The following is a 22,382-nucleotide window of genomic DNA, read 5'->3' on the forward strand; positions in this document are numbered from 1 at the left end:
ACAACACTTTTCAAGTCACTATTTGACAGGCAGGAAATAGATGTAAATAGCTACGCATCCTTAACTTGATTCTTTATCACCTTTTATTTTTGTGACCTTTGAAACTGTATTGTTGAATTATTGCACTGTTTAAACACGAAAGACTCAAAGATGTGATTTGTATGGAAGTTGCTCTGCAAAGTAAAGTTGCATTTTAGTTACCTCCAAACATCAATGTGTCCTGACACTGAAGGATTCCTATGCCATAATAGATTATTTTTGCTTTGCAGCATATGAAAGTGCCATTTTATTCTTTGCTCTTGAAAAATCTATTTTTCAGTGCAGGAAATGAGTACTTCCACTTTTATCAGGTTTCTTTAGCGTATAGTTGTACAACTATGAAAAGTAATCAATTACAAGGCATGGTGATCTGGCCTTCAGTACTAAAGATAAAATAATTATTTCAGTCTCAAAGGTTACACAAGTTCATTATTCCCGTCATTTGAGGCATCTGTTCATCCTGAGCGTGATGCAGAGCACAGTATAAAAGCACAAGTTTTCAAAGACACAAATTTTGTTCTTCAGCAGGTGAGTGTAAATCCCACTGGAATTGCACTTGGGAAGTATAGCAGATTTTAAATCAAAAGATTTGATAGTTCCTGGTAGTTGTGCTGAAATCAGCCTATCTAGGATTAGGTTATCAAGGAATAAGCATTCTACGTGTGCTTATAGATCTGCACTTACATAGACTTTCGTGATGGATTTTCCTGTCTCTTTCCACAAAGTGTAATATTTCCTGTGATCATAAGTTCCCTTTATTCAAGAACCACTCAGCTCTTGCACATACCATCATCTCATTTCTCAAGGCACTTAAATCAGTACTTACCTTTGTGTCCAAAGATTTTAACTTGAAATAGTTGAAGTACAATGCTGAAAAAGGCTGTATTCTTTTTGAATCATGGCTAGTTATACAAATGTGCTGTTTTATCTTTCAAGCTCTCATGCTAAGATATTTGTAAAATAAACCAGTGAAGTTAGGAATAAGATAGGGCTTTTATGGTGATGGTTAGAGTATTGTGTTTACTGATTTTCTGTAAATTCCTTCTTTTTCCTTGCTTTTCAGAGATCAGAGGGAAGTACAGTATTAACTTCCATAAACTTTGACCTCTTATTGCATCTTTTTTTCTCCCTTTTGTATCTCATCATGAATTTGATTTTCCTAGGGTAAAAGCTGTAGTCTGCATTGTAATGCAAGGAGAAAATTTCAGAGTGCTGACTATATTATCCAGTCTTTACACGTGACTAAGTGTAACAGCAGACTATTTGGCTATGTTTGCATTGCTCTCCATTTTTTTTTTTTTTTTTTTTTTTTTTTTTTAATGGGGAGTATTTGGTTTTTATAGGTAATTTTGTTTAAAACACTGACAAGAGAAGTGGAAGTGTTTCACTCTGCACTCTGATTGCTCACACTGTAGTTCAGAAAATGGATTTGCTTCGTTGGGGAGGCTTCAAATCAAGGCAGGGTGCTTTATACCAAACATGGCTGTAGTTGGGCACAGGGTGTGTGTAGTACAGGGGAAAAGCCCACAGAGGGACTTGGCAGCAGGTACCCTCACACAGGTACCCCAACAACACCATCTGGCCATGCAGCCTCTTCCTCTGTGAACCAGTGAGCCCCACTTGCCATCTTACATGTGTGTTTATTTTAGAAAATCCCTGTCAACTTAGTTGAATTCTATACTTAACAAAAAAAAAATTTGATAATATTAGTTGTAAGAGACTTGTTGTGAATCCACCGGTGTACAGGTCGAAGCTACTCCAAGGGTCTGCACGCTTGGGTTACCCTTCTGTGAGGGGATAGGACCTTTCATGCCCTGTTTTCCCTGGTCTTTACTCCTCAGACTCTTCTAAAGGTGGCAAAACTCAAGGGCCTCATTCCTGATGTTCTCCAAAGGAATGCTGTCCTCCCCTCTCCCTGTTGTACTAAGGTTTCTGATCTTTTCCCAACCTGCAGTGAACAGTTTACACACCCTAACCCAAAAGAGATTTAGCACCAGCAGCTACTGGCTGTGCCTCTGTAGCAGGAACCTTCCGGCACATCAAGCTCTTGGCACATCACCCCTTTTCTTCTGCCTGCCGTTTGCCTTCTCGAGGTCATCACCACCGTCATTGCCAGCCTGGTCCCTGCCAGGCATCTCTACAGCCTTGGCCCTACCTGTTTCTTTTAAAGCCTCTTCAGCTCATTTCTTCATGGGTCTCCCAGTGGTATGTACTGCATCAATCCTTATAAGACTGGGAAAAGGGCTGTTGGCAGCAAAGGTAGAGTAAATAAAGGCATGGTTGAGCACGAGCATGTTAAGTAAGAGAGTGTGTAGTGGTGACTGAGCAGGTCCTCTCTGGTACTTCTAGCCAATTGAATTAATTAGCTAAACAGATTTGGTAGGTCCATCCCTTGTCCTGCAGCCTCCATCCTTCCTGGCAAGCATCTCAAGGCAAATGACAATTGTGTATATCACGGTATTTAGTCTCTGATAAAAGCTCTGATCTGTGCCTTGTATCTGTGGCCAAGCATGAGGCATAAGGCTGGACGGGATCTCACACAGGATCACCTGAGCTGTTCACCCAGTTTTGGAGAGGATCAAGCATACCTCTCCTCATCTTGTGTTTGTCTTAACTGCTCCCATTGCTTCCTGTGACAGCATTACATGTAATACCTGGAGATAACCTGCTGCTGGGCTGATTGTCCCTGTGCTAGAAAGCTCTTCTCAACTGCATTAATAAGTCTTGTCTTTAGCATGATGAGCATGGATAACAATTAGTCACTATCCTCATAACAAACTTTTACGTATTTTAAATATATTATCATGTGTCCACTTTTTCTAGACTAAACAATCTAATCCTTTCAACCCTCCCTTGTTCTCCGTTACTTTTTTTTTTGTGGGTTTTACCTGGACTCCCTCCAAGTGTCTCCTTCCTTTGACAGCCCCATAGGCAGAGCTGGACACAGCATTAATGCACTCAGGGCCTTGCCGCTGCTGGTAGGGCAAAATAATTACTTGATTTGCTTACAGTATTACTGTGAATGTGTAGCAGGCTGCCTTTTTCTGCAACTGGATATCATCCTGATTTATAATTTACTTATAGACCACTGTAACTCCCCTGCAGATCCTTTTTGCAGCGCAGTTGCCTAGCAAGTCTCCTTTGTAAACTTGGGTGCGCTTGATTTATCGTTCTGTGGTAATTTGCACTTCTCTTTGTGGGTATAATGCATTAATTTCAGAACATTTATCCAAATTACTGTGATTATGGTGCATTCTAATGCACTTTTGTAAACTGCTTGCAACCTCACAGTTTTAACCATGACAATATCACATCAGATTTTACAAATCTCTTGTCACCAAAGTACCAGATCCTCAGATACACAGGCACCAGAATTACAGCTAGCTTGTTTTGAGAAACCCGAGGAAAGGTCTGGTTGTGCCCTGTTGCTCACCTCTCTGATGAGCGAGCAGCAGTTATGTTGTAGGATGTAGTCAAACTTTTCTCTGCTCATCAGTGTGCCAGCACATGATGCCTGGAGGTAACTGACATTTCAGCTGTCAAAGGCAGCACTCAGATGCTAAATAAGCCTGTGCAGAGCTCCAGGGACAGCAGCAGTATTCTCTCAGGCAGAGCTTATTCTGAGCTAGTAAGGTGGTTCTATGTTGCATTTCTTTTTATAACATGTTTGCAGGGTTTTTTTTTATATTTCATACTTGTTCTTTTCCCTGTGTCTTTGCATGGTGAATTCTTTGTAGTTCTCCCAACATACGAGGCCGTGTGTACTTACTGATACCTTTTAAATTACTCCTTTGGGGCTTTAAGATAATTGAGTATCTCCTGACATAGTATACTGCTTGCTTACTCTGCACGGGGTTAATTTGCTGCTGTGCCTTTAGAGCTGCCTTTCTGTAGATTTGTCCTCTCATCTGAACTTTTTCCCCCTTGGATCACCTTTGCCTGGAGGTATCTTGGATTAGTCCCTGGAGCTGCTGTGACTGCATTCCCCTAGCATTTGTCTGCTATTTCTTTCCTAGGAATCCTGAAATCTGTCTTTTTATAATCACTTTCATTTTATTTTCATCACTAAATTCTTAACAGTTCTTCTACAAAACTAAAGTTAAAGCTAGAATGCCACCACCTGTGTAGTGTCTTTTATCCCTTTATTACCTGGCAGATTACTTCTTCAGCAAATAACTGAATATATTTTTCTCCAGGAGAAATAAAAGAGGTGTTTGATACCAAATTTTGTCTGTATTCTAATTTTGAAAGCCTTTTGAGTTTTTATGTGCTTTCATGGAGGAGTTCTTCCATGCAGGAAGCCAATAGAAGTCTGTTTCAGAGGTTGTCTTCACTCCTAGAAGTAGCCAGGGGAATATTTTCATGAGCTAGTAATCTAATCCTTTCTGCAAAGCAATTGCAACGAAAAACCACAGCCTTGGAAGTCTAGCATTGTTTTAAAACATATTCTGCAGCTTTTTAAAATGCATCTGGAAGAAACTTCCCAAGGAAATGTGGATTCTCTGCCTTGTCAGTATAATGGCAACCACAAAGAGATGATGTATAACCAGCTATGACCTTACCCTTGCAATAGGCAGTCAACATGTAGTATAATAAATATAATCTTCCCTTAGCAGCAAAGAAAGCAAAGCTAAGGCTGACAGGGACTTCTACAACCTATGTGAACGTAAAAAAAGAGATGGACAAGGTAAATCCTATGCTGGAGAACACCCAGTGTGAGCACTGGTCTCAGAGTGAAAACTTTATGGTTGCCTTCTGTCTTATGGGCTAGACCGCAACCCTGAATCTGCAGCCTTTTGGACACAAAGGGTGTGAGTGGTTCAGCTACTTGAGCATGTTTCTTGTTTTGTTTGTTTAAAAAATGTTTTGTGATAGTTATTTCGGACCTCTGTAAATGGATGACAAATAGCCACATTTTTGTTCAAACATAACTTTATAGCCACTTCTTACCCTGCTATCAGTGCTATTTCAGGAGCTCTGTGGGTAACAACAGCATTTTTCTTTCTTTGGAGGCTCCAAATATTAGAATTATTTTAAGGGAGTGGTTTTGGATACAGTTTGGATTTGTACTGATGGGTTATATATCATGGGTATTATATAATGCCTGTAATTTAAGCGTCCACAAAGAAAACAAAATGTTTATTATATTCTAAGGCATTTCCAGGGAGTGAATAACTATGATTAAGTGAATAGGCCATTAGCTACCACTATTTCTCTGCTTAAATGCAGCTGAAATAGCATTTCTTTAGTGGTAAAAATATTTGGCAGCACTGCACTCACAGAAAAGAAAAAAACAAAAAAAAAACCAAAAAACTTACAAACGACATTTTTGGAAAGTCCTCTACATTCTTAGGAACCTCCAAAGAAGCTGCATTTAAAGGCACCAAACCCAATTTTCCTAGGCTGAAACTGTTTAAGAAAAACAATAAGTATATAATTTAAGTGAATGTTATCTTTTGACAATCTTATGCCCACATATGTAGGAATTTGATAATTGAAGTAGCTATGGGGATGAGGTTTTCTTTGGGTTAATCAACCCTTGTTACTCAGTTATCTCCATTACATTGTACATATTTATTTCTGGTCAGATGCATTTGTTCTCTGCAGTACAGATGTTTTTCCAACTATTGATATCACTGCAGAAACATGTTCTACAGTTAGAGAAAAAAAAAAAAAAAGTTGGTTCATTTTATAATAGCAGAATTACTAATGAAATACTGATGATAGCAAGATTTTTCTCTTAGTGCTATGAACCAAAGAGCATGACCTAACAGTTAATAATTACTTTTTTGCTTCTGGGGTTTGTTTGTTTGTTTTAATGCTATTTTGGCATTCAGATTGTTGTTTTTATTACATTTTAAATACCTTTTATTACTATGCTTTGGTTTACTAAAAGCTTTTCTTACGGCAAAGGAATTTTCCTTTGTGCTGAATTTTGTTCAAAAGAAGGAATAGAGTATGCCTTCAAGGTAAAGCTAAGTGTCTTCAGATTACATTTTAATTTAAGATTCATGACAGCTTAATCTGATTAGAAAACAGCTATCCTCTGAAATTTCTTTATCTTCCTTTGCCTCAAACAACTTGTTACTGTATTTTCGATCCCTTCAGAAATGATGGTGTTAGTTACAGTAAGAAAAGATTATAGTAATTAGCAAAAATATTTCTGGTTTAAATCCTTTGGTGAACAGGAATGCTATGAATTTGGCTATGTTGCTCTCTGGAGATCCCTGGCATCCAGAGCAGGCTGCATTCCTCTGCTGACTGGAGCTGATGGATAACTTTCTGTAGTTTGGGTGGAACAAAGACCTTAGTTTTACTGACTGTCTTTTTTAGGGGAAAAAAACCCACCAAAAACTGTCTCTGCACAACTGAATGAATTTTATTTTAATTTTCCCATTTCTTGGAAAAATAGTATCTACTGACAACAGTATATTTGGAAAAGCTTAAGACATTTAGGGGCCTAATATTGAATGCCCAAAACTAAATCCCACAGTTTCAGTAGTGAGCATGTGCAAAACGGATCATTTTAAAAGCAGTGATTATCAAGCAAATGCAACTACCATCTTTTAAAAACAGGTTGAAGCCTTTGTTCATCAGTGTTAATGGAGAAGAACAGTGGTGATGGAGATGTTTCTGTGCCTGGGTCTGTATTTTTAGAAGAAAGATGGGCCTAGTAACTTTAAAATACTAAATGCTCTTGTCTTCTCCATTAAGGTTTCTTTTGGTTCTTGCAGTAGTGTGAATAATACTGCTTATTCAGGTATTGTGCTAGTTATTATTTATACAGAACCAATTCAGTTGTTTTTCATTAAGAAGGATAGTAAAGCTTTTTAATTTTTTTTAAGAGCTAGATTTAGGTATTCTGACATGTCTAAAATGTTACATGAGTGAATGTAGAAACAAAATTTACTGAACAGTTCATCCAGTTAAACTTCCAGTATGGACTTAATAGTAAGTTGCTGGGAGACTATAGCTGGCATAATAGCAGCCAATAGTCAGGTGCAAGAGCCTGGCCTGTGCCCTGAAGCTGTGTCATCCCATAATCGTTATCTCAGGCATTTTTTGTATGTTGTGGTATTTGGTAACACCAATATAGGTTCAATCAGTGGTTTTAGAATTTACAGAGAGACAGTTGACTAGGAAATGCAGTTAATGATCTGAAAGAAAATGACCTACAGGAGGAGTATCTTTTGCTTATTTAATGCTGGATGGATCTACCATCAATACAGAGACATTTACAGAATAACAGGAGTATGGGAGAAAAAGGCATTCTGTTTCATAATTTATAAATTTTAAAAGTGACAAAATATTTTTAGTGCCAGGCCTGACAAGACAGAGTCAGCAATGGAATTACTGGTTTTGTGATCAATAGTAGCTAAGGTCACCGAGAAACCACAAGTAATGACAGGTCATAACTTGCACCTAAAATAAAGTTATTTAGGACATCAATTAAAGCTAAATGTAGATAATTGCATTTAAATGTAGACTAGAATTTTTAAGCAATTTTCATGATCTTAAAGAGAAGCTCTGTGCTGCAAGGTTCACCTTTCATGGCTATTCGTACATTTCTAATTCATTAAGGATACAATTCCTACACTATGGCTACCGAAAATGGTATTGCCACTGCAGAGTGGGAACTGCAAAGGGCACCTGGGAGGGAAGCTGATGGTCTCCATTGTGTGGCTAAGGTCAGGCAGACAACATAATTCTTAGACAGCTGTTGTGGTTTAAACCCAGCCAGGTAACTCGTTCACTCACTCCCCCCCCTTCTTTCCCTCCCCCTACTCCCAGAGGGACGGAGAGAATTGAAAAGAATGCAGCTCCCACGGGTTGAGATAAGAACAGTTTAGTAACTAAGGTATAACACAAATCACTACTGCTACCACCAATAATAATAATGATAAAGGAAATAACAAGGGAAGAGAATACGACATCTCACCACCAGCCAACCGATAACTTGTCCCCCCAAGCCCGACCAAGCATCGACCCATACCTCCTCCAACCCTGTTGTCTCCTAGCCTTTCTGGGTAACTCTCAGTTACATCCTGGGCATGACGTGCTGTGGTGTGGAATACCTCTTTGGTCAGTTTGGGTCAGGTGTCCTGTCTCTGCTTCCTCCCGGCTTCCCCTCCTCCCTGGCAGAGCATGAGGCTCACAAAGTCCTTGGCCAAACCAAAACATCATTGTTATCAGCTCTGTTCCCAGGCAGAAAGTCAAAACACAGCACTACACTAGTTACCAAGAAGGAGAAAAATGACTGCTACTGCTAAACCCAGGACAGACAGCAGACAGGCACATAGACACAGTAAACACGTTCATTCTGCAGACTGGTAAAACCCTAGGGGGCAACTGCCTTTTCCTCATCCACTAAGCAGGTCATAGAGGAGATCACATTGGTCAAGCAGGACCTGCCCTTCATAAATCCATGCTGACTGTGCCTGATCAACTCCTTGTCCTGCGTCATGGCACTGAAGATGATCTACTCCGTAACCTTCCCCAGCGCCGAGGTCAGTCTGACAGGCTTGTAGCTGCCCAGATCTTCCTTCTGGCCTTTTTGGTAGATGGGTGTCACATTTGCTAACCTCCAGTCCACTGGGAACCTCCCCAGTTAGCCAGGACTGCTGATAAATGATTGAAAGTGGCTTGGTGAGCCCTTCTGCTCCCTCAGTACTCTTGGGTGGATCCCATCCAGCCCCATAGACTTGTTTGTGTCTTAAGTGCTGTAGCAGATGGATGATAATTTCCCCTTGGATTATGGGGCCTTCATTCTGCTTCCTGTCCTGGTCTTCAGCTCAGTGGGCTGGGTACCCTGAGACCAACTGGTCTTACTACTGAAGCCTAAGGCAAAGAAGACATTAAGTACCTCAGCCTTTTCCTCAACCTTTGTCACTATGTTTCCCCCCACATCCAGTAAAGGATGGAGAATTTTCTTAGCCCTCTTCTCATTGCTGATGTATTTATAGAAACATTTTAAATTTACTTTTATGGCAGTAGCCTTCAAGTAGTGCACACCATTAAAAACCAGAAAATCTGCTAATTGTAGACACAAACCTCAGGGTTATAAATTGGTCATGAATAAATATCATCTGCAAATTAGAAAAAAAAAAGATTCTAGCCAGCAGAGCAATGAATTTCTGGAACAGTAAGAAAAAGATGATAGAAAAAAACCCAACTCAGACAACTTTTAGGATAGAGCTTGGTCAGTTAATGTAAAGGATTAAGAGGAGCCTGCACACTGAGAAATTTCTGTCTCCTGTTCCCCTACTTTGTACCCCTCCCATTCTACATAGCAAAGGACTGTGGACAGTTTTGGGAACCAGACAGTTATAAGTATTCAGTGAGGTGGGACACAACAGTAAAAAAAGGAAGAAAACACTTCCGCTGTGAGAGAGAATTAAAATCTAGGTTTGTTGTTTGTCTCAGGATCTTGACAAGCCAGCAGTATGATGTAGCCCTGACAAACGCTGAGAGAGGTGTAAGATGCTTCAAGTCCATTGCAGGGTAGACATGCTGATTTCATTTTCAGCTTGCTTTCTCCATATTATTGGAAGCCCAGCCATCACTTACTGCTTTGAGACAGTACAAGGAGCTGCTCTGTGCTACTGCCAGACAATTTGTTAGCTGACTCCAGCTGATATTCAGTGGCTGCACGATGACTTATTGTCTACCTTGTCCAGTGTGACCAGTTGTGGAAATGCATCAGCCCCTCAACTAGGAGGCAGCATCACCCAACCTGTCTGTTGGCTGAGAGAGGTGCCGATGGTGAGCACCCCCCTCTACCTGCTGGCTTACACCAGAGGAAAGCAGAGTTTGGGACAGACTGCATTTACCTGGACTTTGGCAGCAAACAGCTCCCTAAATCAGTCACAGCCACCCATAGGCTGCCCTGGATCCTGCAAGGTGATGGAGGTCCAGGTTATGCCAAGGTTTATCCTGCAGGACTGATGCAACATGGGAGCAGTTGTGCTGTAGGCTCCTGGCTCTCCCAGGGGCCATGTGGCTGTGTGGTGGGAATGCTCTCACCATGCATGCCAGCTCTTGGTACCACCCAATACTGTGAACCCATCCCTCAATGCTTCAGCACAGCACAAAAGGGTTCACTTGAACTGGCCCTGCTGTGTTTATTGGATGTGCCTTTGTCTTGAAGCAAACCAGAAGCATTCTCACACTCAAGCCCAGCTGAGGAGCGATTAAGGCTGTTCTTCATTAACACCCTGAAGTGTTGTTTGCAGTTTCCACCTCACACCCTCTGTCATAGTATAGCCACCCTAATGAGTACTGTTTGGCTTGAATGTAGATGAAGTGTTCTAGCAAGTATGTCAAGAGCTGGCTCATGGTCGAGTCAGTCACGTTAACTATGCAGACATACCCCCAAATGAACATATATCTTTGTCTCCCTTGTGGCGTGGCAGCCTCCAAAGCTTGAAGACAGCAAACTTGCATGTTTGTTGTCTTGCAAATGTGAAACATTCAGAAATTGTGGCTTCAAAAATCATGAGACTGGCTTTAAAATTTTGAAATCTCAAAATTAAGGCTCTGGAAATCCCTCTTATTTTGCCTTCTATTTTCTTCAGCCTTTTCTGAGCCTATCAGCATGTAAAACCGTATTTTGCACTTTTTCTGTGCAAATATACTAAAATATGAAAACTCAGATTCTCACATAAGCAGCTCTCTTCAGAAGGAGCAGCTTTGCAGAAAAACATCACGTCATGGAGCTTACAACTCTCCAGAGTTGACAGCGCTGGATTTGATAAAGCCAAGGACTGAGTTTGGCCAGAGTTCACACAGCTGCAATGAGTATATAGTTAGCATTACAGAATTCTTGCTGAAGGAAGATATGTACGGACTGAAAAAAACCAGGCATAGATTATCTGAAAGGAGGGGAAGAAAGTGAAGAGGTCAGAGGTGGCTACAGTTGTTGGCTTGTGCAGTGCAGTACATGCATTTGCAGTCACACACCAGGGAAACTACTGCAAGGCTGTGAAATTCCTTCTCCATCATAGAATTCACCCACTCCCATGAAGAGCTGCCAGATCCTGCCCTGTATTTTGGAGAACTGTCAACTGGATTATCACTTGGTACCCTAATTGGGTTTTAAGTAGAGAATGCAATGTGCCACTGGACTATTCATTTCTAACTGATACTGCATGCAACACTATATTCAGTGCAGAAAAGCTTTAAAAGTTAACCAGATTCTAAAATCATGTTGTATAGGACTTTTTCTAATGATTTTGAATTGTTTTAAAGAATAGTGTACACTGCTTTTCTGTCTAGTCTAGGGTCTTCTCATATTTTAAACTCTTTTGTGTGATTATTAAACTGTCAGATCCTTGTTACTTTAAAAATATATTTATCAATAAATTCTTTAAAAATTTAGAGATCTTGTTAGCCATTGTAATTAAGTGTAATTTGAATTTAGTACATTGTAGATTCCCTTTTCCCTTATATTTTGATATCTTTATGATGTCAAGACTGAGATATATTCTAATACTTCTGCTTAATGTTTCCTGTTAATTTGTAAAAAAAAAAAAAAAAATCTTTTTTTATACAGGAACACAAATAATACAGTAATTCAGATATCAGATACTGACCGTTACTCTTCATTTCTTCTTCCCAAAACAAACTTAGATTGAGTCATATAAAACTATCATAATTTTCAGATTTCCTACTACCTATTTAGTTATGACACCAAAATACATAACATCACATTATTTATTACCTTAAAAGAGATTTTTCTAACATCAAGGACAGGGGTATCATAATTCAACTCAAGTATATACAGTCATCATCATTTCCTTATTGGAAAGTCTAAGACATTTGCCTTCAAGGAACAAACAGATCAAGGTATTTCAGTATCAATAGTCTACTCTCTACCTGTGAACTTTCACTAAAATTTAAAGTAATTTAAATTATGTAGGTTTTATGCTGCTTGCTAACATCAGGAAAAGTTTTGCAATTGCTATTTATCTCTATCTGGTAACTTCAGCCTTAATTACACTGAGCGTTACTAATTTTCCCCCTATCAATCACCACTCTAAGGTCACACTGTTTTATATACAGATTCCTATTTCTGCTTTTGAAGAAAATGCGTGGGATTCATCTCACTTCACTTTACCCTTGCAAAACATTTACACTGCGAAGCTGACTGTTTTGTCTCTAGCGCAGAGCGAGTGCTATGTACTGGGGGTGGGACACCCACAAATGTCTCCCAGCTGTGTTTTAGACACTTAGGTGAGCGTGGGACAAATTCTCCTCCCATCACTGACTGGCTCCAGATAATTCTGTCTGGGCACGTGACATTTATCATGGGTTTGCTTGCCTAAACAGTAGTGTCTAGTGCCACTAAAGATATCCTGATGGTTCCCATGCTAATGAGGCAGGAAACCTTTAGGGAATCTGAAAAAGCACTAGACACCTAAGCATAGATAACTGAGTCCCATCCTTGGGTACCCGACTCAGGTGCAATGAGTGTATCCCCTCCTGTTGTTCCAGGAAGACTGGAGTGGCTCACCTACACGTTGTGTTAGGCTTAAGAAAAGATTTTGTGCAGATTGGAACTGCATCTCTGTGTGCAACTTCAGCCCCTGTGGAAAAGCAGCAGTAGCTCAGGAAAAAAATGCACTCAACATTACAAAACCATGCAGCAGGATTATACAAGGTTCTTGGACCACTGTAAAATTACTGCACAGACATTGTCTTTATTTCCAGCCTAGATGGTTTCAGGTCACAGTAACATCAACCCATCCACTTTGTCTTTTTGCCTGCAGAAGGGGGGCATTGCTGACACCACGTGCCCAGCTTTACCTTGTGCATCGCAAGCTTTGCCTGCACTCAGCCTGGCCCACCCTTGGGCCTGTGAGACACATCCCACTGTGGTGGCAGGACCCAGCTGGTGCCAACAGGCCAGTGCCTCTCCAGTTTTTCCTCCCTTTTTCTCCCTTTTTCCCAGAGGGATTTCATCAGATCTGTGTTTATGGGTTGGGAAACACTCCAGTAACTTCAGGCAAGCTGAGCAGATTTTGTTTCTGGATCACAAAAAGAACGATGGTCTTTTAAGAGAAAAATCACCATGACACATGCATCTTAACATGTCAACAGGGTATCCACTTTTCTGCTCCCGAGCAAGCTGCTGCCTAGGTTTTCTTTCAGGTGTGTTTCTGACCGAGCAGTTTGTCTTTCCCTTTCATTGTTGTTAGCAAAAGTCTTAATCCCAGGAAAGGTTGGAAATCCTAGCCCTGACTGACAAAAAGACAAAGGTAATTTTGGTATCTGGATGTCTACAATTCTTGGAGAAGTCTCTTAAATCTTTATATTTTAAAATCCCTAGAGCTGTTCTTGGAGGGGCGCAGACATCTGGTTTATCTCAGCCTCAGGACTTTTGACTTCCTGAACAAGCAAATTTTTGTGGGAATCCTTCTGTGCCTCAGCAGCTAGACAGTGGGCTGTACGTCACGATTGGTCCAGGGGCAGGCTGGATTGCCCATCCTTCCTTCTCCTTCTGTTCCCTTCTTTTCTGCTGGAGAAAGTAGAAAATATCTGTGTGTATTCTGTATGCTGCTGTCTGTATTCACGTGTTTTTCAGAGGAAAGTCAATCTCTTCTTTTTACTTGAAAACCAATGGGATATATCCCCAAGTATCAAACCAAATTGGATTTATTGTTAATTGAAAGTGTGCTTTGTGTTGTATTTACTGATTAGTTTGTATTTCAATTTCTGCTGGCCTTCAAAATACAGTATTGTACATCACTGGGAAAGAACGGGGGGCTCTCTCCACCTCAGGAAGCAAGTTTTTTCACTTTTTTTGAGTAGCTCAGATATATCATAGAGTGAGAAGTAGAAAGGCTCTGCCAAATAACCCCAGTTGGGTAAAAGGAGTGATCTGTGCCTCCTGTATTTGTGGAATTGGCTTGTATCTCCACAAAGATTAATGTGAATGGTAATTGTTTCTTTGAAAGGCCCAGTATCATCAGTCCTGTTGGTGTTAGCCATTCTCTTTCAGTATGTTTCTGATCAAGAACTTATGCAAAATAAATAGTAAACAGTAATTTTGCAGCTTGGAGTTTTTTGAAGCTGTACAGCTGATTTATTTGCAAAGGAGGTATTGTAGGGGTATGTCTTTTGTTGCTTTCTCAGTGGAGGTTTCCACTGAGCAAAACTCAGTTTAGAAAGGCTATAAAAGACTTCCATTAAGCCTAAATTGAACAATATTCCAGTAGAGCACATACTTAATGGAAGTAGCCACATGGATATAAAATCAGTTGTCAGCAAGACTGTATTCTCACTTTTAATCTTTTCTCCATAATGCTTTCATTTTCAAAGTGTATGCAATACTTTATTTCAAAAGATTTACTAGTATTATCTGCTTTATTTGAATAAGACTGTATGGCAAAATATTTCAGTTGTTATTATTCTCATGTATGCTAGGGAAGCTGGGCTAGAATAAATTATTGTTACGTGAGTGCATAAATGATTTGGAAGCCATACACAGAAAGTAGTTCTCAATGATATACCATTAAGTGCAGTTCTGCAAGTTTTTTTCCTTGTTCTGCTGCTATTCAGTATTCTTTCTGACAGCTTGGATGAAAGGTTAGGAATTACGCTTAATAAATTCATAGATCAGAACATGCCTGTTGGAAGCAAGGCAATTGAAAATTACCTTGATAAAGTAGCAGAGTAGCCTAGAAAATATCAGGTTTCCAGCAGTTACATTAGAGCAAATGGAGAATTGTACATATGGCTCAATGTAGTCAGCTGCACATAAATGCAGATGGAAAACAGCTGCCCAAGCACCCATTCTGCAGAAAATGCATCTATCATAGTGATCCCAAACTGAACATGCACCAGTGATGTTGTGCTACTGCAAACAGGGCCAGTGCTAATGTGGGTTATAGAAAGGGGAGTAATAACACATAAAATGTAATTATTTTGCTCTACTCGGCACTGATAAGGTCTCAGTGCCAGAGCTTTACTCACTTGCGGAAACCACAGCTCATATGGGATCCAGCAAGAGAGCAAGCTGGGCTCAAAGATCTAAACCACATGGGCCTTCAAGGAAAGGTTGAAGGGTTGTTTAGTCTAGAGATGAGAGGAGGAAAGGAAGACATGATAGCTGCTTTCATATAACAGTGGGGTGACTCTAAAGAGGAAGGGATTTAGCTGTCCTGTATGCTCTCTGTACAGAAAAGCAGTAATAGGCTTAGATCTCAACAAGGATGATTTAGTTTAAGCGTCAGGGGAAAACGAAACTGGCAAGGAAAAGTGGAGCTCTGGAATAGGTTGTGTAGGAGAAGTTCATGGAATCTTCCACCTTGCAGATGTTTTTTAGGTTAGATGTTTTTCTAACCTATTTTTGTAGGTTAGACAAACGTCAGTAGGCATGGCATAGATCAAATCACCTGCTAGCTCTCTTCCTTTAGTGCTTTCTATCTATGTGATAAGGATAATAATTATACATCCAAATTATTGTTTAATGTGGATATCTCCACAAAATTTCAGGGTCTATAACAAAAAATTTTAAACTAGTTCAGGAATTTATTGCATGGTGTATGTATTTACTTTAGATTGAAGCAATTATACTTTTTCTATTTTTGCCCATGTTAGTATTGATTGAAAATTACTATGGTCTGATGGCTTTGTGAATAGTCTTTGTGAAATATATAGGTGAACATAGTCAGATACCTGTGGTAGGATACAAAGCACTCACTGCTAGCCGTGAGAGAGTTTGGTCTTTAGTCTGTTTATAGTCCATGGAAAAGAAGCAGATTGACACCTTTTAGAGATTACCTAAGGAGTGGGTGAATTACCCTCCAAAGGTACCTCTGCCTCTCCTTCTGCCTATTCTGCAGGAAACATATATTGGAGGCATATTCTTGGTCTTACCTTTTTCCTTTAGTCTGTGATACTAAAAAAGAAAGTGGTTTTCGGAGAAACAAAGTGCTTGAACTTTCACTCTCTGGAAAAATAACTGGCAGGAAATCAGAGTAGATTTCCTTGGGTTCAGCGAAGCCCATTCAGTGAGTCATTTATGGAGGATTTATAGCTGTTAGGATTAATAGTTGCTGTCAATACATAATGGACATAGCCAATGTGTATTAGAGAGACACCAAACTTGCATAAACCGTGTATTATTCTGTTGGATGCTTACTTGTTAATTGTTTATTAATCCTCTAAATTGCTTACGCTGTATCATGTGTACAGTGTGAGAGAGACAGTACAGAACTTTCAGCCAGAAAATCTGCTATACAAAATTATGCTTTACAGAGATAATATTTTAATTAAGATTTTAAAGTACTAAGCTATCGGGCACTGAAAGGGAAAATTAGTAATACTTTAAAATAATGGTATGTTTAATCCTGGATAATATTTTAGGAACTATGCAGTGTGAGATACCTTTCTCCCTCATAAGCATCCTGTGGCTAACAGAGAGACTGTAAACTTTATCCCAAATCTGTTATTTAAGAAACATTTGCTATTGCCTGGTAAAAAAGAGAAAAAGAAGACTCATCTCATTTGTAGGGCATTTTAAAAATTGGAATTGCGCTCCAGCAACCAGTGATGACTAGTTATTGTTCCTTTTGTCAACAGGCAAGATGAAGGAGGTTCTGGCAGCTTACCAGGTCCGGGGCTCTGCAGAGTTAAGTGAGAAGTGCGCCCATGTTCTAGCATGCATCACATCGCATCTTGGGTCTGAAGTGCCAGAAGGATCCCAGCGCTGCAGACTGAGACGGCTCTGAGCACCTCAGTACCCCGTTTCTGACAGAACCCAGGGATGACAAACGTACATATCAGTATTACCTGTCTGGGGCAGGTTTAATTTTATAAATTAAACCCATAAACTCTGTGAGTTTCTAGACCATATTTCTGCTATTGAGGATGATCTGCTCAGATGAACAGTTTTGCATCCATCGGAGGGACAGGTTCTTCTGCTGGACCAGAAGATGACAGTGGGCTCTATCTTGTAACTAATACCATTTGTAGCATCTTCTAGTGCAAATAATTGAAGAACAGGTTACAAGAAAATCCTGTAGGGAATAAGACATGCTTTGTTTTAATCTACAGATTTTAAGAAATGTTTTGTTTTTTTAAAGAGAACCACTTTTACAGAACACTAAGTGTGCAGTCTATGTGCAGCTCTTCACTGTGGCTATCTGTATTCCAGAGATGATGAATTCCCTGTGAGACACCTGAACCTTTTCAGATTTGTGATGAATCCTTAAATTATGAGAGTACAAGAAAAACTGGGCGGGAAAAGTCCCAGGGCTTTTATTAGACTAGATGTCTACAATTACTTCCTGCTGGTGTCCTGAAAGTAGGAGGAGAGGACAGGAAGTAGGAATGAAATACAAAAAAATTACAATGCATTTCTTTTTTTGCATATGCATCTATCTGAATGTGTGTTTGATCTAATAGCCAAGGGGAAAGAAACAGCTAAGTTAGCTGAGACCTCACATGAAAGGTCTGCATTTTTGGGCAGTATTTGCTAATTTTGTCTCTTGAATAGCTATAGGAAAGAAAGAATATGTATATGCCCCACCATATGTGAAAAGTACATCCTTGCCATTCCTTTATTTATTTTTGCTCTTTTAAAAATTAAAGTGCCAGTTACTTGGAATGCTGTAGTCTGTGGTCTCTTTACATTTGTTTAGTGAGATCCTTTCAGCAAGATCATACCCATTATAGTGTAACTGCATGGTGACCACAGCTTTGGGCCTGTATAATAAAGATCTAAATTCAAAATTTTATTTCTCATCATTTTCTCTATTTTTATGTTGTATCTGCCAGTCTTTGATTGGAATCCCACTTATTGCTGATCACTGTTTAGAACAATTTAGAATTGACAAAAAATGTTAGAGGAAGGCGTTTGTACCTTTGGACGTTGTTCTCCTTTGTATCAATCTTTACACAGGTCAGTAGGCAGAGGGATAGAAAATGTTAGCAAATCAGTAGTGATGCTTAAATTCAATTTGCACATGAGGCCCCAGGGCAATAAGGAGATCAGGCTCTTCACATCCTGTATTTAAGGCCATACTAAAGTATTGACATCTGGTTTCTATTAATTAGTAATCCTGGAAAGGTATGGGAGGAAAAAGCTGCAGAAAAGCTGAGTCTAAGCTGGCTTTGATTTGCTGCGTGTGTCATACATTGCGCTGAATATACGTACATCAGAATTTAAAACCCAATTAGACTCTTTTTCCTTCCTCCTCCTTCTTCAATGACAAAATTTTAAACTATAAAAAATGTTATTCATGTAGCAATTAAGTTTATGTGAGCAAAGACTGCATTTCAAATATTAATGTGGTCCTCACAAGGCTGCGCTAGCTATGCTGCACTGTAGGCAGGGTTTTCAGGCATAGTGCTGATGCTATAATTAGCTTATAGCAAACAGAGCATCCTTAACCTTCAGAACCTGTTAGTACAGCATCCCTCTTATCCTGCATCTTATGTAGTTACTTATGGATGGCAGAGTGCTGACTGCTGCGAAGTACACACCAGAGTGTTTCACCATGAGTGAGGGCAGACAAGAGCATCCCAGTGCATTTTCCTGATCAGTCTGAGCTATTTAAGGCAGTGCTCCTCCTCACAAGGGGCAGTCCTGTCTTCCCCTTCTGCCTCACTCACCCCTTCCCTCTACCTCCCTGGAAGAGCCACACACCTATGAGGCTTCCTGGTCTGACTGAAAACATCCCCATGTAAGAGTTAGCTCTTGTGCTGGCTCTGACACTATGGAAAGGCTGGGAACAACCAACAGTTTATCAGCAGTTACTGATGGAGGAACCATGCCTTCAGGTGCCTCTAACTGTTGATTAACTAATCCTATTACCTAAACTTTCTATTTAAGCATATTGCTTTCATATGGCTAAGAAGTATTCCTTGATTCAGTAACGTTGCAAATTAAATAAAGCACTGGAAATTAATTAAATCCATAGATTTAATTATAACACCTTTAAAATTACCTGTGCAGTGGCAGTATGTGAGTAACCACAAAAATACACTGTTATGAGACGAATACATACTTGCCAGTCAAATTACTCTGAAGACCAAAACTTTTTCAGAAAAACAAGTAAAATCTGTGTGCCGCAGCAGTACCAGGGCAGCATAAGCCTCCTGTGCGAGCAGACCTGTAGCTGTTGATGAGGTATATGCTCAGAATGCGGCCGGATGGACCCTCCAGAGCTGTAGATGCTTGAGCTTGACCATGGCACCATTTGAATTTGAATTTGAATGTCAGAATGACTTGCCCGGAGATCAGGGACTGTTTTGGAGAAACAGCCTTTTGTCTGTACTATACAGGGAGCTGCTGGAAGCTTGACTGTCCTGTTGGGTGAGCTTTTCTGACAAAACGTGTGACTGCTGCCCATCTGTTGAAGGAGCCATTATAAAACAAAACACAGCAAAACAGGCAAACCTCCCAGCACTCCAGTTAGGGCAGAGGTTGGAGTTTTTTGTTCTTCGGCTGAATTCCCCTTTGAGAAGCCTCCCAGTGCTTCCCCTTGGCATCTGGACAAGCTCTCCTTTGTGAAAGGACATGAATATGGAGAGACCTGCAGTGCACCCGTCTCTTCAGCCAGCTTCAAAGGAAAGTTTCACAAGTCATTCTTTTCTGGCAACTTTAAACATCCGAACTGAGGCAGTGCTGGCTTTACAAACAGTATTAGTTGACTTTGGTGACTTGGAGCAATTCAGTGTTTGCACGATTAGAACAAGTACTTGGACTATACATGGACTGTGTAGCTTAGCAGGCAAGAGTGTTGCTTTTGCTGACTGAATGTAATGTGAATATGTAGTTTACATTCAAATAAGATGGTCTTAATTCCTTAGCAGACAATAATCCATTCCAAGAAAAAGAACATCTGTCCAGGAACCAGACCTGAAATAAATAGCAGTGTAGAGACAAGTCTTTTGTCCAGCATTGTTTGGGTATTAGACATCTAAGAAGCAGTTGACTCTCCAGGTCACAGCTGGCGTTCTGTTGACAGAGTAAGAGCATTTCTCTGCTACAGCTGTGACTGTAGTTCTGTTCCTACTGCCAGTCTGCATCACTGCGATAGCATGGGCTTTTATAAATACCAGCTTGCTTTAGATTACTTACAGTAACATTGCCTTAGTTTTGAATTGTGTGTGTGTACATGCAGCTGTTGATCCATCATATTCACGCAAGGGAAAACCCAGCAGTGGCTATCATATTGTCATTTATCTCAAAAAAAGCCCAAGTTTTTTTTAAGAAATTATGACCATATTTCATAAGCAATAATCTATCTTATTTTTTTTAAATTCTGTTGCAACCTCCATATAGGAATCTCCAAATGCTTGCCAAATACTAAATAAGAGAGTTTCACAGAAGTTTCCAGGCAGCATACATTTTATTCTAATGTATAAGTAGATAAGCCAAGTCTCTGGAGAGCTAAGTAACCACACTTGCTGCACAGCAATTAAAAATGTACAAAACTAGTGATAAATATGTAAGAAAATCAACATCATTAACAGTTATTGGCGTGATTTTTCTCATTCCCTGTTGTGCTTGCCTTCTAAGCTAAGGAAAGCTCCTCTGTTAGCAGCTTCACCTCAGCTCTGTACCTGTCCCCTCTCCATCCTGCAAGAAACAATTACATTGTATTACTTCACCTGATAATCTTAACTGCCACACACAATCGCTGTGAAGGGTCACCTTTTGACTTTGTGTTGGGTTACTTCTTGACCGGTTTCAAGGCTGTCTTCTTCTCTGTCATGGCTGCCACTTTTTCCTCCTAATAAATGATGCTCTTGAGGTAATGTCTGGTTTTGAAGTTAGTCTTTGCTGATGAAGTCAGAGGGAGAGAACATGTTCCTGGCTACGTTATAAAGAAGGAGGGTTTCTGTGGCGTGAACAAGTCCCTCAGTAGGTGGTGATGTGCAGCCACTCTGGGTGTTGAATATGAGGTGCAGAGTTAATGAAATACTGACAGTCAGTCATGACTTTATTTCCCATATGTTGTCACTGTTTTCTTAAACCCCACTGCAGAGCTAGAAGTTGAAGTGATGGGCAGAATTAACAGCACTCATAAAGGCAGATAGCAAACTTGACTGGGAAACCCCTGTCCTTACAAAGAACTCCCCATGCAATTACTTAGGTTAAAAGAGGCAAGGCAGCCAGGCGTGCTCTCTCAAACAAACTTAAAACGTGGACTGGTGAAGTCAGAAGATTGCAAGGCAGCACTGAAAATGGACCATGTGCTGTTCACAGCAGTTCCGCTTTTCACAGAGGCTTCCTATTGCCAGCACAGGTCTTTAAAAGACTTTCTTCCTTTTTGTTACTCCTGCTAAGGATAAACAGAAAATATTTTTATCAACTTTAAAAGAAAAATGAGTGTAAAAAAAGCATTGTCAATATTCTGACATTCTTAAAGCAATAAATAAACATTCCCAAGGAGTGTGGTGGATTCACTGTCCGGGAGAATACTTAAGTGAAGCTTCGTAGTCATTCAAAGGGTGGCAATGTCCCCATGCAGGCAGAAGCATTGTGCTTGACATGGGGACTGTTGCTGACATGTGCTCTGTGGAGGGTTATGAAGACCTCAGACATAGTGATCTAAATGACCCCAAGCTCCCTGTTATTTAATCCCATCACCTTTCACAGCTACCACCCTCACTTTACTCCCGTGCTCACTTTGTATATATGCACTAGGGAGTTCATGCTCTGTCTCCATGGGAAGCTGGAAGTGCAGAGCTCTAAAACAGCAGAGCAAGTTAGAAAAATAACAATTTCAGTTGTACCTGTGGTAGTCAGCTGAACAATATTTTTCTTAAAATCCTAACTATGTAAGTTCAGAGTGAATAAAGCCCCAGACTCTTATTTAGGCACAAAGCTCCCTATTAAATCCAGTTAAACTGGAAAACAAGAAATGGAATATTCAAAACTGTGTTACTTATCTCCTTCAGTAAAGTTCTGGAAGCTGGCCAAAACCAGGAAAGTGTTTACTTATTTGTGAACAAGAGGTTTGGTTTTGAAAAACAGCCCAAAATATATGTGTGAGATACAGGTCAGGTTCTTATCATGAAAGTGCTATAAAACATTTCTGTTAGTCTTGCTTTTGCTGTGACACTGAAGTGTCCTGCACAGTACAGATTTGGATGGTTTCAGGAATTCTCCTCCCAACAGCCTTGTTTATAGCAGCTGGATTTCTAACCGATAACCTTCACAAGGCCCAGACTAGGATTTGCTCTTTGGTTTATTTTGGTTTTGTTATTATTGTTTGTAAACAAAAGAACCACAAAATAAAAGTCAGAAGGTAAAAGTGAGTCCAGGTAAGCTAAAACAGAGACCTTTGTGGTTTCCAGCTAAGAGTTCCTGTCTGATGCCACATGTA

The 22,382-nt window shown here is 40.0% G+C and overlaps 1 protein-coding gene across 7 annotated transcripts in view; it reads left to right on the forward strand.

Moving 5' to 3' along the window:
- The window catches only part of SCAF8 (SR-related CTD associated factor 8), a 94,524-nt gene extending 76,749 nt beyond the window's left edge, over positions 1 to 17,775 (forward strand). For all 7 annotated transcript variants that reach the window (XR_008971807.1, XR_008971810.1, XR_008971808.1 and 4 more), the window contains one exon: positions 16,624 to 17,775. The gene's annotated coding sequence lies outside the window, so the exon portion shown is untranslated. The remainder of the gene's footprint in view (positions 1 to 16,623) is intronic.
- Positions 17,776 to 22,382: the final 4,607 nt, after the last annotated feature.

Source organism: Pezoporus wallicus, unplaced genomic scaffold, assembly GCF_028554395.1.
Source record: "Pezoporus wallicus isolate ANWC-B61680 ecotype Strahan unplaced genomic scaffold, APGP_CSIRO_Pwel_v1 contig_3817, whole genome shotgun sequence".
NCBI lineage: Eukaryota > Metazoa > Chordata > Aves > Psittaciformes > Psittacidae > Pezoporus > Pezoporus wallicus.